Raw genomic sequence first — 17206 nt, forward strand, 5'->3', positions numbered from 1 at the left:
CTTAATATATTTCTTTGGTGATTCAACACAATAATAAATCATAGAAATTAATTAGTCTAAAAAAATTAAAACCAATTGTAAAAGTAAGACTACTTTCAAAAGGTAGCAAGAATGAGTTCCTTCTTGCATTGTATTAGAATTTGAAAGTTCATGTCTATCTACAACTATTAATATCTTGGCGTATGAACTCTCATTATTTAATGATTTCATTGTGATTCGACGCAATGAATTCGCTAGATAATAGAGGTTGTGTGTTATGCAGATGGAGAGACCATTGTGCGCAATGAATATAATTTGGTTATCGCTTAAACATATGGTATGTTTTGAGTACGTGTTATATTCCTTGATTGTTGCGTTATATTTTGATATAATTTATATAGGTAAGTGATAAGAATTGTTATTTAGGACAATAATAACCCAAAAATATAAATAAAACCCTTCTTCAAAACCCTTAAAAAAATTAGAAAAACATAAACCCTTCAAACAAAAAGTATGCAATATGAATCATTAGCTATCAATATACATATATTATTTATTCAAGTAGACTTTAGGCTTATGAGTCATTAGTTATCTATGTAGCAAGTCCGGCCATAGGTCGGGCCAAATGGCTAGTTAATACTGAACAGTCGAGAATGCTCCCATGAAACACGTTAGCCCCCTTTTTTCTCATAGTTGGACACCTAAGCTTTTCCAATGATTCCGCCGAAAAAGAAAACAAATTCACGCCCAGTTTTGGGAACTGTTCAGCGTAACAAGCTGAAATAAAAGAGAAAATAAAAAAAACTTTCGTCAAAACTCAAAACTCAAAACCCCACCCCCGACCCTTTACCAAAAAAAGAAAAGAAAAACCTAACTTTATAAACAATCCCTTCTTCTCCTCCCTCCATTGCTCTCTCTCTCTCTCTCGCAGTACTCTACTCAAAACCTAATGTGTGAATTTTGTTATCAAGAAAACTTTTAATTTGTATTTAACACCATAATAATGTTTACACCACCAATTGAAAAGCCCTTAAACCGACATTAATTCCCAGTGATGTGGAGAGGGAGAAGTGGTGACACCAGTCAGACGTTCCAACAAAATCAGGAAGCTCAGTTTGAAAAAGGTCTATGCAGTTTCTTTGTTTTCATACGTGAATTGATTTCCATCCTAGCTATATATCTGTATTAATTCCAGGAAATCCAATTCGTCAATTGTACCTGAAGAAATTTCCGTTTTTCAGCTTTTTGCAACGTAGACTAATCCGGTATATTTTCCACATTCATAGAAGTGCATCTATGTTTCTACTTCACGAATATGATATTTTTTTGGCTTTTCTAATAATATCAAGTGTTATTATTTCCATATGGATGAAAATGGATTTTATTAGATGGATATGTATTTTTTTTTTGTCACTTTTGATATGTATACTAATGACTCCATTGCAAATATGAGGACTTTCTTATATCATTTTATTTATTTATTTATATGGTAGTGCAGTTTGGGTGTGATGGCAAGTACAACATGTTTTATAATTGCCAGCAGAAATGACATTCCTATTTACGAAGCCGAACTCGGGTCCGCCCCTAAAGTATGTTATCAATCACTTAACTGGGTATGGAATTCCAATTATTTTTTGAGAAGGTCATAACAACATGTTATACTTCCTTGCATATTATATGCCTAATGTTTTCAATTATATTTAGACTTCTGAATGAGTGTTTGATTTATGGCCCCGTAATCCTGTGACAGAAAGAAGAAGCTGCTCACCAACACCAGTTTATATTGCATGCTGCCTTGGATATCGTTCAGGACCTTGCATGGACTACAAGTGCTATGTGAGTTGTCATCACTTGTTTCTTTATAAGATGTTATATATTATATAGTGGGGCTCTTAGACGGACACTCGCTTACGAACTCGACTCAAAAAACAGGAAATCATGTGGTTTTGATATTTTAAATTTCTTTTTATATAAATGGATGAACAAATGGAACAACACTGTAAGTTCTTTGTTCTTTTGTTACCTCTGCTCATGTGCTACTATTTATTTGATTTTACAGGATTGTATTGGAGTTATAAGTTTATGGGGTTTTGGTTTGTTATTTTTCTGTTTTCTTAGTGTAGGATATTTCTATTACTGTTATGCTCCCACTCATCCTATAATTGGGCCATGCACACCAATTAATAGAGTTTGAATTATAACATTGGCCTATTGATTTTGCTTTTAACAAGTCACGTATTTGAATATGCTCATTGTTGTCCATGTCTAATGTATCTGCTTGAGGAATTCAATTGTTAACGCTTGGTTGTGGTACTAAGATGAGGTTGGAATATCAATATTACTTTTCTTCTTAGGCATGTGCTCACGGAGAAGAAAATAATACGAAGCAAGAAGGCATATTTTGAATAGAAAAATGAATTTTTGTCTTAAGGGAAGTGTTTCTATTGGGTTTGCATAACCAGGACCGAGTAAAAGTTTCCAGTATATTTGATCAACCTAACAACTCTCTTTTATTTGGAGCCCTTTTTTTTGGTTATCCCTTAAGTGAGTTGCTTTCTCATTTCAGAAGGCAACGCCATCGTTTAATTGGTTGAGAGTTTTTAATCTTAAATATGTGTGAACCATAAGAAATCTTGCCTAGCTTTTGGAAAATGATAAATATTTAGGCCATCCTATTAAGCTATGCTCATAGTTTGAGGTTATAATTGCATCTTATTGTATTAATGGCGTGCACGTACAAATTTGTGGTGATGTATGAAACTAAGGCTAACCAAAAGGGTTGTTCTTACCTAATATCGGAATTTGTTAAGAGAGCTTAAAAAAATGAAGCCATATATAGGTTAACATTTTCTGTTCTCCACCAGAGAGTTGGGCGGTGTCAGTGTCAGAAGACTGGGTACATGAGACATATTACTAGATATTACTGGGATTTTATTGTTCATAGTGGGAGTCATGTTGTCAAGCTTAGAAACCATCATTACTTCTCTAACATTACCTCATTTATTTATTTTTTGATGAATTCACTACCTCATTTAGATAGACGATTATCTATGTTATTTGTTTGGTTTTAGTTTGTGTGCTGTGAATTTTGATGTTGGCTTGATATATATTGTAATTAATCTTGATGCCATGGGAAAGTCTATAGAGCGGATAAAGGAAATTTTGACGAAACGTCATAGGCAGATTAAAACACAGATGCATATTGAGCTTTGAAATATCACCAACCATAGTGCCTTAGTCTTAGAATTACACTTAATTTTTCAAGCATTAGAATAAAATACAATAAGTTTTTTTTTTCCCCTAGAGTTCTTGCTTATTTGAAATTTCAAGTAGGAAGCTAACCTCATAGGGAAATTTCCAGCAGCTTGAAATGGAAAACATGTGAAGTAGTACATTATACAGAAAGACGTTTTATAATTTGATATCATTGTTTACCCTAAGGATTTGCCTTTTCCTTTCTAACTCTTGAACTTCTTTCATTTCATTTGCTATATATAATGGGTCTGGAATTATGTATAATTGAGTATATAATGCTAGAAATTGGTTAAGAAAGTGTGTTAAATGAATGAGGATATATTGTCCTTCTTAGTTCTTACACCTTTTACCGATGAGCAATTATTAGGAAGTAGGTAACAGCCTACCAAATTTTTTGTTTTAACAGAAAAAATAGATGAATTCATAGTTTGATATTTTGCCACGCACTATCATAAAACTCATATATTTAAGTGGGTGCAGACACGAGTCCAAAATCGGAAAGTAAGCAATGAGCAATATTATGAAATATGAATTGCTCAAAAGTTTACAGCGCTGTTGCTACAGAAGGTTGAGAAATGCCTTATACCGATTCCCAAAAGTCAGGGATTTATTATTTCTACTATAGTTGATACTATACATTGTTAAGAATCGGAAGTTCATGCAATAGAGTTCTGTTAGAGTTAACATAAAATGTTTTTTCCAAAGCTAATAGTGATGCTTACAGTTCTTCTACATAGTTCAGAGGCATTTAGATCCTGTAAAAAGAGATTGAATGGAGTATTTGACTTATTGATCCGACAGGTAGACAATATCTAAGTTTCACATTACTCAAAGTTGGTGAGACATTTTGAATATTGAGTCTTAGCCTATTTTTCTAAAGTTTCACATTTACGTGACCTCTATTAAAATATTTATTTGAAAAAAGCCTCAAGTTAGAGCTTCCGCCTAAGGCCTCGCCTTGGGCTGAGTCGGCCCTGCGCGTATGCATATTTACTTGCCTTTCATCCTTAAGGTATTGCAACCATTTTTTTCACATGCACGACACCATTTTTTTTCTTTTATTAATTATTAATATTAATCCACTTTTTCCCTGTCATTTTTATATTTTTTTTAAAAACAAGTCCTTCAAAGTTTACATTACTCGCTTATTTTGTCCCTTTACTAATCTTATTTTTGTCACTCAAAAAAAATGTTGTCACTCCACTCTAGAAGGTCAAGTACATACCTATTATTTGCTCATTTTGTAGTTATTTTTATCCTTGAGTTACTCCATGTTCTACACCTTTAAATTGCGGTCACTACTCACCTTTGGACTTTATGATCAGTGAATATTTGACCCTCAATTGGACTTGCCCACACATTAGTTGATTAGTTTAACTACTTTTTTTAGATTGTTTATTTCAGTTACTTTTAAGAGCTGATGCATGGTCCTGTACTATTCTGCCTATGGTTGTAGTGTATTTTATTTGCTTGAGTCAAGTCTTTGTTGATTTTCAAGTGTGCAGATCCCACAAATGTTGGGCAATTGGGCTAAATACTTATGTCTGTATTGTGTAGTGACATGCAATAGGTTATCAATCACTTAAAAAAAATTTGGGACCCTTATCTATGCCTCATATTTGGATCAGGAGATTTGAACATTGACTAATAACCTATGGTGTGGCAGAGATGTATCTTGAGCCCCATTGTAATGCTTGACTTTATATGGCTTTTTGTTTGTAACACCTTACTTGAGACAACTTTTTGTGTTTTACACTCCTCTCCAAACAATGTTTTCTCTCATTTTTGTGTCTTATTCAGTTGTACAATGTTTCTATTGCTTTTTTGAAGATTTCTTTTAACTATTTTATCATCTCAGGTTATGCTCAAATCAGGAGACGCACAAACTAAAAACTGGATCAGGCAACCGAAGTTTTAATGTTCCTATTTCTCATAAGATAACAGGTGGCTTGTTTGTTTCTTCTTCATCCCATTAACGTAGTTTTGAATGGTTTATTTTATAACTGGATTTATTTGATGATTGTTTTTGTTTGTTGGCTTTTTTTTTTATATAGACGTTGGGGCAAAGTAGTGAGGAGGCAGAAATTGTGTGAAGAAAGAAAGAAAGGTAATTTGGTTTTTGGTTCGATTTAGTTTATTTTGGATATTTCATTGAAGAGTTAGATTATTTTTTGCCTTGATGGATGTAGAAAGCAAAGAGAAATGGGTTAGTTTAGTAAGTATAGTCTGTTTTTCATTTTGACTTCTTGATTTAAATGGATCATGTAGATTAGTCAATGCTTAAAGGAAATATGTGAGTATCATGTAAGTACTTAATAGTGTTTGATATAGGTTAGAAACTTGGGTTACAACATTGTGTTCTCATGTGAGAACAAACTAGAAAAGGAAGCTTCCACTGTGAGATTGTGATATATGAGTTATTTACAGGTTTATTTGTCTTAGGTTTATTTATCTTAGGTCCTTGGCTTAAATTGTGAGATACTTATTCTCTTAAATGCAGTGGACTTCCAGTTTGGCTCAAATTCATTCCTGGTATCAGTTTCAAGACAATGAGCCTTTCAAGGTTAGGTGTTTAAAACTTTAAGCTCCTTTCCCTCTCTATATATCTTCTTTTTCCCTTTTTATTTTGGCTAACTTATATGCGGTTTTACGATTATATGATAGGTTGCAATGGACAAATTTACAAAAAAAAAAAAAAATGCAAACATGGTGAAGGCAGTGCTGTTTGAATCTTAGGGGAGAAACATCATATTTTTAAAAAAAACTCAGCCATGCCTCTGAGTGTGTGTCTATAGTTAGAGGTTTTGGAACAGTGTCTTCATTAGTAGTGTTTGGAATAGAGTTATTAATATTCACGTAGACAAAGTGCTGCAAGGAGATACACTTCATTTGGCATATAAGTGTGAATGCTGCAACACTCCTAACTATATAAGAAAGGTACTATTCAGTGTTTCTTTAGGGCTTGGGGAAACAAGTATGGATATATATGTTTTATTGCAATTATTATGTTGTTGCTACATAGATCCTATGATATAACATTGTTTTCCCAACACTTCAATTTACAACAAGATCAGAAAGTTGTTTTTTCATTTAGCTAAAAGATGTTATTAGTGGCTCTAGGTATGAAAGATACAATAGCAAACCTATAGTCTTGTCTCAGTTAAATGACATAAACACCACTACCACCCTATCTTAGTTATATTGCAATCAATTTTATAAATGTTGTTTTCCTTTTTAACAATCACTACTACAATCCTCCATTAATTTCCTACTTCTATTTTATTTAATGTCTCCCTTTTTGAGTTGCTGTTGGTGCTGATTATCACGGCTTCCTTAATATTTTCGTCGTCAGACCGTTCAAGATCGTTAATGAATATAGTATACCATCACACACACACACACACACATACACACACACACATATTTTATGCATGCCTAATACATTATTTACTAGCTTGCTTATCTACTGTTGGTTACTTTTTTTACCCTATTATGTAGTGCGGTTTCAGACTTCTATAGTGTTTGCATACAAATACCTATATATATTCACCTACTATTGTTTTTTCTTTTATTTATTTTCTCCAGTATCACAATTGTCGATACTGACTGCAGGTGTACATCAACTGCTATTGCTACTGATTTGTTCCTTGGATCCAATGCTACTAGAAGTCTAGATGGATTCATTTCTTGGAAGTGCATGGTCTCGACCATCTTGGCAACACCATTAAGTATTTTATGCTAAGTTTCTACATTAGTCAATTCTCATTAGAAGGCAAATACGGGGAAGCTCACGGGAGTGTATATCTGTAATCTGAGTTTGTCAAAAGTCGAGTCAAATGACAAGATCTAAGCCGCACTACTTTTTATTAACTATACTAATATTATGTGATATGGATTTAGGCTTCTAAGCTCCAACTCATATTCTACTTTGACTATACGAGTACGTAATAGTGTTTTGATATTTCTTTATGATGAATAAGAAGAAAAAGTTTTGTCAATTCATAGATTTTCATTTCAGTTCAGAAAGTTTTGCTCTGTCTATTAATTATCGCTATAAGTCTGTATATAAACAACATTTAATACAGATGCAGCACATGCCATTCTTTTAGCTACTCAGGTCGTCTCCCATTTCAGAATCATGGTGGGTATTGTTTATATTTTGATTCTTAGATTCTTAGATCAAAATGTGGATTTAGGTATTCTATAGTTAGAAATTGATTTTCAGATGTCAATTAATGAGGTGAATTAGGAATGCAAGCCATTCTATTTTGAAATATATGTATATACACGTCACTTTGAGAATACAAAATTCCAAAGTGTGGAAAGAACCTGTTGGTTTAGGATCCTTTGGTAATGGGAAAAAAGTTTGTGAAATTGAGCCATTTATAACGAGATAATGTTGGGGTTTGGAGGTTCAATTGCTTTCAGGTCTTTCCATAGTACAATTGGTTATATGTTGCTACTATTTATAGAACTATTGCAATTGTGTACATGCCAATTGTTGTTTTGTACAAATTCATTGGACTAACCTCAAAGAATAGTTAATAGGAAATTGGAAATTGGAAGCAACTATATTGAACTAATCTCAAATAATAATTAACGAGAAATTAGAAATTGGATAATTTTTTATGATCCCATATAGTAAATCATGTATATTTTTTTAAGACAAGTTTGCAATGACACTATAAAAGGGTCAATAGAAGCTGATATTACACACCACTTTTAATAATTAACAGGAAACTAAAAACTGGATGCAAATGTATTGAACTAACTTCAAATAATGATGCAAATGCATTGAACTAATCCCAAAGAATAATTAACGTGAAATTGGAAACTGCAAATGCATGGAACTAACATCAAATAATAATTAACAAGAAATCGAAAACTGAAAGCAAATGTGTTAAACTAACCTCAAATAATAATTAACGAGAAATTGGAAACTAAATGCAAATGCAATGAACTATTTTAAAAAATAATTAATGGGACATAAAAAACTGGATACAAAATGCATGGAACTAACCTCATAAAGAAATTAACGAGAAATCGGAAACCCTAACTAGATGCAACTGTATTGAACTAACATCAAAGAATATTTAATGGGAAATCGAAAACTGGATCAAAATGCATGGAACTAACCTCAAAGAATAATTAACGAGAAATCATAATCTAGATGCAAATAATGCATGAAACTAATTTCAAAGAATATTTAACGAGAAATTGAAAACTGGATGCAAATGCATCAAACTAACCTCAAAAAATAATTAATGTAAATTCAGGAATCGGATGCAAATGCATTGAGCTAGCCACAAAGAATAATTAACGGGAAATCAGAAATTAGATGTAACTGAATCAAACTAACCTCAAAAAATAATTAACAGGACATTGGAAACTGGATGCAAATGCATCGAACTAACCTTAAAGAGTAATTATAGGGAATTGACAACTGGATGCAAATGCTTTGAACTAACATCAAAGAATAAAATAATTAACCGAAAATCAGATAATATTTAATGATCCCACATAGTGAATCATGTATAATTATTTTTTAGGTCATGTTTGCATAGACACAACAGAAGAATTAATAAAAGTTGGTATTTGATAATTAACAGGAAATCGAAAACTGGATACAAATGCATTGAACTAAAGTTAAAAAATAATAATTAGCGGGAAATCGGAAACTGGTTGCACCTACCGTTGAACTAACCTCAAAGAATAATTGACGGGAAATCAGGAATTGGAAGCAAATACATTGAACAAACATTAAAGAATTATTCACGGAAAATCAGCAACTGGATGCAAATGCATTGAACTCAACTCAAAGAATAATTAGCGGGAAATCAGAAACTGGGTGCAACTGTATTGAATAAATTTTAAAGAATAATTAACGGGAGATCAAAAAGTGGATGCAAATGAATGGAACTAACGTTAAAGAATAATTACCAGGAAATTAGAAACAGGATACAAATGCATCGAACTAACCTCAAAGAATAATTACCTATGTTACAACCCATTCCCTATTATAGTCACTATTCACTAGCTCTTAAGCACTATTCCCCCTCTCCCTCTCTATTGGTCGCTCTCTTTTCTTTTCTTAGGTCTTCCTTGGTATCTTAATGAATCTGCCTCTTCTTTTCTCTCTTCCTCTTTCTCTTTATATCTGTTTCTTCCTCCATCAAGGCCCTCTACCTGTCCCTCCATCTCGCGGTCTCCTTCTCTCCACGAGTAGGGTTTCCGTACCGCGACCATGTGCCTTAGCTCTAATCCTGTACGCCGTGGCTAAGTGTCCTAAACTGCCTTTTGTATCCACCCCATCGCCACCACTCTGCCTCGTCCCCTTCGATTTGTGTCTCCCGCCACACCCCCGGCTGGTCCCTTTGGTGTCTCCTCAATTTCAGCTCCCCTCAAATTACGGTTTTGCCCTTCCCTCTTATAAAATCCCGCTCGATTCTTCCTTCTCTCTCATTTTGCCTTCTACTTTATTCTGGATTTATTTTCTCCACCACTCCCTCATCTTCCCTTTTTAGTTACTCCGATCCAGCGCACGTTCCTCAACTGGGTTTTCCTTCCGCTCCAACTTCTGTAACTGCCACACTCTCCTTTCCACAGGTTGGTCTTCTTCCCTCTCTACTTTCTTTATCTTTTATACTATGCATTACTCTTTTAAAGTACGATTCTCTCTTTCTTCCTTCTGTGAAATCTTTCGCCAATGTCGGACTCCAGATCCGACGCCTCCTCCTCCTCCCTTTCTCGCTGTGTTGCCTCTCCCCCTCCTTTTGCTCCCACCGAGGCTCCATCCACCTCCGGGCAACCCGTTGCCCTTCCGGTGCCTCCACCATGTAGCCGTAGACCTAATCTAGAGGCGGTCAAGGCTGCCTATGGCATACCTGCTGATGTCACCTTAGAACACGTGCCTGACCTAACTTACTTTCCCCATTTAGTCTCTTACAAACCGGGGTGTCTCGTGGCCACGGTAGGGCAAATCGTTGCTGGACTCCACTTACCCCTCACCCGCCTTGATGTCAAGATATGCAACCATTTTAACATCCCCCCTTGCCAAGGAATCGGGATACCCAAGATAACGGTTCGCGACATGACCGCTCACTTTTACATAAAAAAGAGCACCAAGGATGTCAGTGTGGGATATCATTCCTTCTGCGTTCGCCCTAGAAAACAATATTTCGTCCTCCGTGTCACCTCTTCCGACAAGGTGTGGCACCATTATCCGCTGTACATCTCAAGAAACTTCCTGTCCGTGGATCTTCCTCCTGAACTAAACCTTAATCACCTGGCTTTCCTTCCCAGTGGTGAGTCCCCCTTTTATTTATCTTTCAATGTGTATATACCTTGGTTCCTCATCTGATCTTGCAACTCTTTTCTACAGGTTGGCACCCAGACTCGAAGTCGCGACCCTACGACCATATCTCCTCCACCATTTTCCAGAAGCTCCGCGACCTTAGACCTTCCCAATCATGGTGCTTGGAATTGATCCCACCACCGCCACTCCGCTACTGTCAGACCCCCAACTGAAAGTCATAGGAGGGTATAATGCCCCCTTTTTCCGCCCCCCTCCACCCAAGGAGCGAAAACCTCGGAACTCCCCGCCTACCAAAAAAAGACGACCCTCTAAGAAATCCCAACATCGCATACGCGATCACTACCCACCAACCCCTGACTCTTTTCTCCAACTCCCCTTCCCAGTCCGCAGATCGTCACTCTTACCAATCCCTGACCACTTGGGAAGATCAATATTTGTCCCCTCATTCTCCCTCTGCTACATCTCCCCACTCCGATATGGGTGCTAACAAGAGGAAACTATTTAACAGCGACTCAGATGAGGATGCCGTTACTGAGGTTGCTCCCTCCACTGTCGTCCGCTCATCTCCTGGACCGGCTTCAAAGCGTCTGCAACCCTCTGCCTCTGAAGTGCCCCCCGCCAATCTGCATACTTCAATTTCTGCTGCCACCATCCGTCCTGACCAGCGGCCTGGTAAGGAGGCGGCTTCCCGATCTGGCAAAGGGGCCGTTGACCCTGTCCCTGCTTTCTGCCCTACCTTCAAGGTCCGCAATCGCATCGTAAATGCCAATGATTCGGCCTTGGAGAACCCTACAGTGGCTTCCACCCTTTTTTATGGGTCTCACCTTCCTAAAGACCTCGCTTATGCCGAAGGGGGATCATTTGATCATCACAGAACCTCGTTTTACACCAGCTGGGAGAAGGTATCCTCTTTCTCTCCCTAGGTAGCTTTGTTCCTCTTTTCTGATTAGCCTGACCCCTACTATCTCTTTTAGATGAGTTTGGACATCTCTTACATGATCCGCGACCTCTTTGGTGCGAGGTCTAAAGTTGAAGTGCTGGAGAAGGAAGTCACATGTCTTGAACAGTTGAATGGGGCCGCGGAATTGGACAAGCTCAGAGCACAGGACGAGCTCAAGTCAGCTGAGGCCTCACACTTGGCCTACATGAATAAGGTTAATGATCGCCTGAGCCACCAGCGTGAAACCTTACTCTCACAGCATAACGCAGCCACTGCAGCTCTCTCCAAGAAGCACCAAGAGGACACGACGACCCTTCTCAAACAGCATGAAACTGATATGGATAAACTTCAGGACCATTTTCGAGTGCTGGCCGATAAGAGGGTGGCCAAGAAGATCAAGGAGGAGTATGACCGACTTATCAAGGAAGTCCGGCTCCTTCCAGAAGCCCCCACACCGGTCCCCGGAGCCAAAGTTGTTGTGGTACCCGCGGATCCTGCTTCTTCTACGGCGGTCACCGCTCCTGAGGTAGCGGAGATGGTGGCTGGGGCCATTAATGTGGCTGCGGATGCCGCTATTGAGGAGGCTGCTGATGCTGTGGTCCGCAAAGATGTGTAGATGCTTTTTATGTTCTGACCCTAGTTTCTGAGTGCTTTGTCTTGTTGTAACTACTGTTGTCTTTTGCTACACTTGTTACTCTATACTTTTATTCTCTTTCCTTCTCTCTAAAGATCATTACTGAGGGTTGATTGCCTCTTTTTGATTTTGATAGTTGTATTATTTTTCTCGCAAAATCTGTTTTGTCTACTCTTCATCTCTTTGTGGGCCCAATACGATGTAAGACCCTTTGTGTAATGAAGCTTGTGTTCCTATATTATTGAAGGCAACTCGATTTGCCTTCTCTCTTTTGGCCCAGTCTCTAGATTGCCTCTGAGGTGCTGGGGCTCCTCCCTTCTCCGCGACATGTGGCAACTCCCTTGCCTTGGATCTCATGTCCGCCAACCGGGTTAACTCACTTTGCCCCAGTTTGGTTGGGACCTCATGTCCCTGATGGGGTAGCTAATTTTTGTCCCATTTTGGTTCGGACCTCTCGTCCGCGATGGGCTCATCCCCTCCACCGCCTTCACTCTGAAGGGCAAAAGATATTTAATGCGACATTGTCCATCCCAAAAGTGCTATGGTTTTATATATTTACAAATAGCTCATGCAATTAAGGACCTCTCCTATTACATTTACTTATGAAACTTTTTCAACAACCTCACATTCCAAGGTTTATCCATCATTCTCCCCTCCATGGTTTGCAACTTGTAAGTACCCGTCCCTCCAATGTTAACCATGGTATAGGGCCCCTCCCAATTGGGCCCCAATTTCCCCTTATTCGCTTTCTTTGTGCTGGGGGTCACTCTGCGAAGCACCAGGTCTCCCACTTTGAATCTCTTCAATCTCACCCTCTTGTTGTACTACCTCTGGAGGCAGCAGTGATACTCTTCTAGCCTTATGTGCGCGGTGTCTCTTCTTTCTTCAGCCAAATTCATGTCCCTGGATAGTATGCCACAGGTACAGATGAGCTTTAGCCACGGTCATAGGCTATTGCATAATAACCACGGGCTTTAGCCGTGGCTAAAACTTTTGACAGGTGTGGCCAAAGTTCGGTGCGGTTTAAGTTTAATTGGGTTTTTGGCCACGGCCCAAAAATTCTACGTAATGTAAACCGCTACAAATACTCTCTCGAGGTTTATCGAAAATTAAAAAAACAAAAACAAAACAAATACTCTCTGTCTCCGTTTTCTTCCCTTCTCCTCTCTCTCGGCAGTGACGCAGACACGCCACTCCCCTCTCTCTCAGAGGTAATCTTTTCTCTGTTTTGTTTTCTTCTTCTGCTAATCTCACTTTGAACATCTCTAAATCATTATTTTTTTGAGAAAAACTTCGTCTTTAATCACTAGGTAATTGTTATTCGTTTTTCCCCTCATGTCTCTCTATCCCCTCTCACAATTCTTGCTTTTTAAGAGTTAGTGTTTACCAATTTCTATGAAAAAGTAGTGTTTGTAAGGTTTGTTTTGTTAAAATTTAGTTTAAATGAAATAATATCACTCATGGTTTATGATATTTGTTGTGAAACAGTCCGGATTATTGTTTTTTTTCATTTTACATCGGTGAGTTTTTCTCCCCATCTCCGGGTTTGGTGTTAACTTGAAATGGGGTTTTCTAGAAAAGTTGAAACTTGTTTTGTTTTACTTATCTTGGTTATAGATACCTTTAGTAATTGATTCTATCACCAAATGGGGTTGTGTTATTGTTATATGTTAGTCCCGATTCTAAGTTAAAATGGGTTTGTGTTGGTCGCTTGAGTTTTTAGGTATAACGGTTCAATAAAATCACATTTGTTTGTTATGTGACTTACTAGATGATAGATATTTGCTACTTGTTGACGTGATGTACTTGCATTATGTTATCTATTTATTATATCCTGTCAATGCGCCTAAGGTGCAATTCAGAATGTTAATTGCGTAAGTTGTAGTGTTGATTAGCTAAGTGTTGGGCATTTTTATGGAATTCAAATCAATATTTTGTAAGGTCAAATATACCCATTTGTTATTTATTTTAGAAGAAATAATTTAATATATTTAATAATTTATTATATTGTAAGTGAGTGTCTCACATACAAATTCATCATGATTCTAAGCACCTTAAGAATCCATTTGTCGATACCAAGATTAGTAACTTGGATGCTATTGTTGTTATTGATACTTCTTTTTAAACCAAAGCCTAATGTTCAGCGGTAGTCTCAAGAAGTAATTGTTTTAATATTGAGTCTCATTGTTGAAGTGTGTGGTAGTTGGTAGAAGTGAGTAGGAGAACCCTTACTTGCTTCTTTTTATTTTTATGTCTCGATCCTACTCTATATTATATTGAATGCAAGTTAAGATATTGCTACCGGGTTAACTAAAATACGCTACTAATATGGGCGTATAATTATATTTTTTTTCTAGATAACATCCTACTTAGTTGCATATGATATCATCTTTGTTCTTCTTGTTCTTTATCTAGTTTCAATTTATTTTTAAAGTGAGAATGTAGTTTGTTTTTTTTCAGATGCATGCCTCAATCCATCCATTTTTGTGTGCTTCCAATTTATTTGAATTTATGAGTGCAACTAGGTTAGATTGATTGTTGGATGTAGTACTTGTGCTATTTTAGTCTCTCCCAACGTGGAGTTCATTATTTACTTATGTGGTGGTCTATTATGTGTATGGTTTACCCTGCCATTGTATTTTTAGCTCTAACTATTTTTGATATATTCGTATTGCAAGAACTACAGTATGGAGGGGTTTGGGGTGATAGATAAAAGTTGGATTGATTTACCAAAAGAGGATGATCGTTTTATTCATGGTGTTAATCAATTTGTACAATTTGCAAGGGATAATCGTCACCCACAAGGATGTGATCCCATGCCCATGCGATAATCAGAAATAGGGGTCGAAAGCACTAACCCATGAGGTGGTCACATTGCATTGTTACCAAAAGGGCTTCTACAAACAATATACATTTTGGAGAATGCATGGAGAAACAAGTCAGCCACCAAGTGTGGCATTTGAAAGGGGTGGAAGGTCAAATTCCATGAATTTTGAGGTGGGAGGGGACTTCCCCTTTTTTGAGGAGAATGTTGCATTTAGTACCGTCGTAGAAGAACTTGACGGTGATAACTTGGATGCTGTTATTGAACAATGTTCAACAGATGGTGCTCGAGGAATAGTTGAGGAAGATCCTATAGTTGAGGAAGAGCCTGACACAATTGAGTCTGATAATTTTCGTGAGGCTTTGAGTCCCTTATATCCTGATTGTGAGGACTTTACAGTTTTGAAATTTGTCGTCAAGTTGTTTCGGTTAAAGGTTACACATGGGTGGGCCGGACAAAGAGTTTTACGGGACTCCTCGAATTACTTCGTGTGGCTTTTCCACGTGACAACAAGACTCCGGAGAATACTTATATGGCAGAGATAGCAGGGGCCGATGTCGGGCTATGGGTCCAGGGGTCAACAAAACAGCAATGAAGAGCATGGAGCCTGTTTTGGATCAAAACTATCACTTGGCAGAAGAAAACTCCAAGCTATGGAAGGAGACTCAAACAAACCAAATGAATTTTGCTATGCAATTAGAAGAGATTAGGTCAACGATGTTGAGGCAACAAGAACCATCCACGACCAACTCTTTTGGAACTTCCAGATAATATTCCTCGCCTCGATAATGCAACCTCGGTATCACGATTGTCTCTTTTAATGCTTTACTTAAGCCTTTGTAAGTTGTTTGATCTTTTTATATCCAACACCTTTGTTTTTCAGCCGAAACCTCAAAGATTGGCAAAGAAGTTAACTTACTTGGTGGTTGGCCTCTTGACATTGTGGCAACTGGATGTGTTAAAGAAGTTGACCCCACCTACAAGTTCCATGAAAGGTGCTTGGGAGAGAGGTCTTACTTAGTTTACGTTGATGAAGTACATGCACAAGATGCTGCTCTACCATGCCCTCATGATGCATGGTGTAAGAATCTAGGAGAGAGTTGCCCAGGAAATGTTATATGGCCCAAGTCATGTGTTGAGTTTATGTCATCTACATCGCGGTCTTGAATAAGTTTACTATCTTTTTTTTGTTTATGATACATGCCTATGGGCATGTTTGACTATGTTATCTCTTTTGCTAATTTGAAACGCGTTTCTATGTTTATGTCCAAGCTACTCCCAAACTGGTATCATTTTTTTTGCTTTCTCAGTTTTTGCTAACCCATTTTTAACTCCGCCAATGCAAGTAAACTTTATGTTTGCATTTGCATTGCCGGTCCCAAGCCCGGAAAAAAGGAGGAGGGAGAAGTGGTGTATAATATGTTTCTCTTTGTATTTAATTCTGTTTATTTTTCTCTGGGCTGCAGGGAAGAGCTACCAAGAGGTACAAGGGCAACCAATATCACTGTTATCCTTTCACTAATGGCAGGTCCATCATGGTGTTTGAATTTTTATGTGTTATTTGTGCCTTTAAGGCTTACTTCCCTATTGAATTAAGGAGTAAATTAAAATGAGATTATCATTCACAGGTAGTTCTCCTGGTGCTTGATGTGCATGCATGCATAGCGAGGGATGCACCTCAATTCTGCCAACTTGTTGTTTCCAAGTGCATAAATTTCGAGTTGATCACTCGCTTCTCGAGAAGTGAGTTAATTTCCTTTTATGTTTACCAATCGGTTTGGATAACGTTGTTTCCCTTTATGAGTTTAAACATGTTTTTGTTTCTAATGTAAGTCTTTAATTTTTTTTCAGGCGTGGTGCTTTGATAATCCATCGGCTAGGTATTCTTTTGGATGCTGAGCGTGTGTACTTGGAACTCTCCACAATTCTTGAGGGAGAAGCTGACTTGGATTTTGCGTCCATCATGGTTCAGGTTCTGTAATATTATGTGAGAACATCCACAGCGATGCCAGGGAGAGAATTTATTACAGTTTTTGACATATGTGTTGTCTGCTGATTTGGCATATGATAGCTGTTCACAAAAGTCAAGATTGTGGATTCCAGTCCAAAGGTACGTCCATCTAGTCGATAACACACTAGTACCAACAGCATATTTTGTAGGAAGACAAGAGAGAATGTAATGAAGAATATTATCAGGTAAATTGCTAATTTTATCACCAATCTCATTTTGCTACTCGTCCTTCATATACTTTTGCATCT

The 17206-nt window shown here is 37.4% G+C and overlaps 1 long non-coding RNA gene across 1 annotated transcript; it reads left to right on the plus strand.

Moving 5' to 3' along the window:
• The first annotated feature begins 838 nt into the window (after positions 1 to 838).
• On the plus strand, positions 839 to 2030 carry LOC147478082 (uncharacterized). The gene is made up of 3 exons (XR_015208486.1): positions 839 to 1103; positions 1478 to 1568; positions 1730 to 2030. It is a non-coding gene; the product is annotated as an uncharacterized LOC147478082 (long non-coding RNA).
• The last annotated feature ends 15176 nt before the right edge of the window (positions 2031 to 17206 follow it).

Source organism: Coptis chinensis, chromosome 9 (assembly GCF_015680905.1).
Source record: "Coptis chinensis isolate HL-2020 chromosome 9, ASM1568090v1, whole genome shotgun sequence".
Classification (NCBI taxonomy): Eukaryota; Viridiplantae; Streptophyta; class Magnoliopsida; order Ranunculales; family Ranunculaceae; genus Coptis; species Coptis chinensis.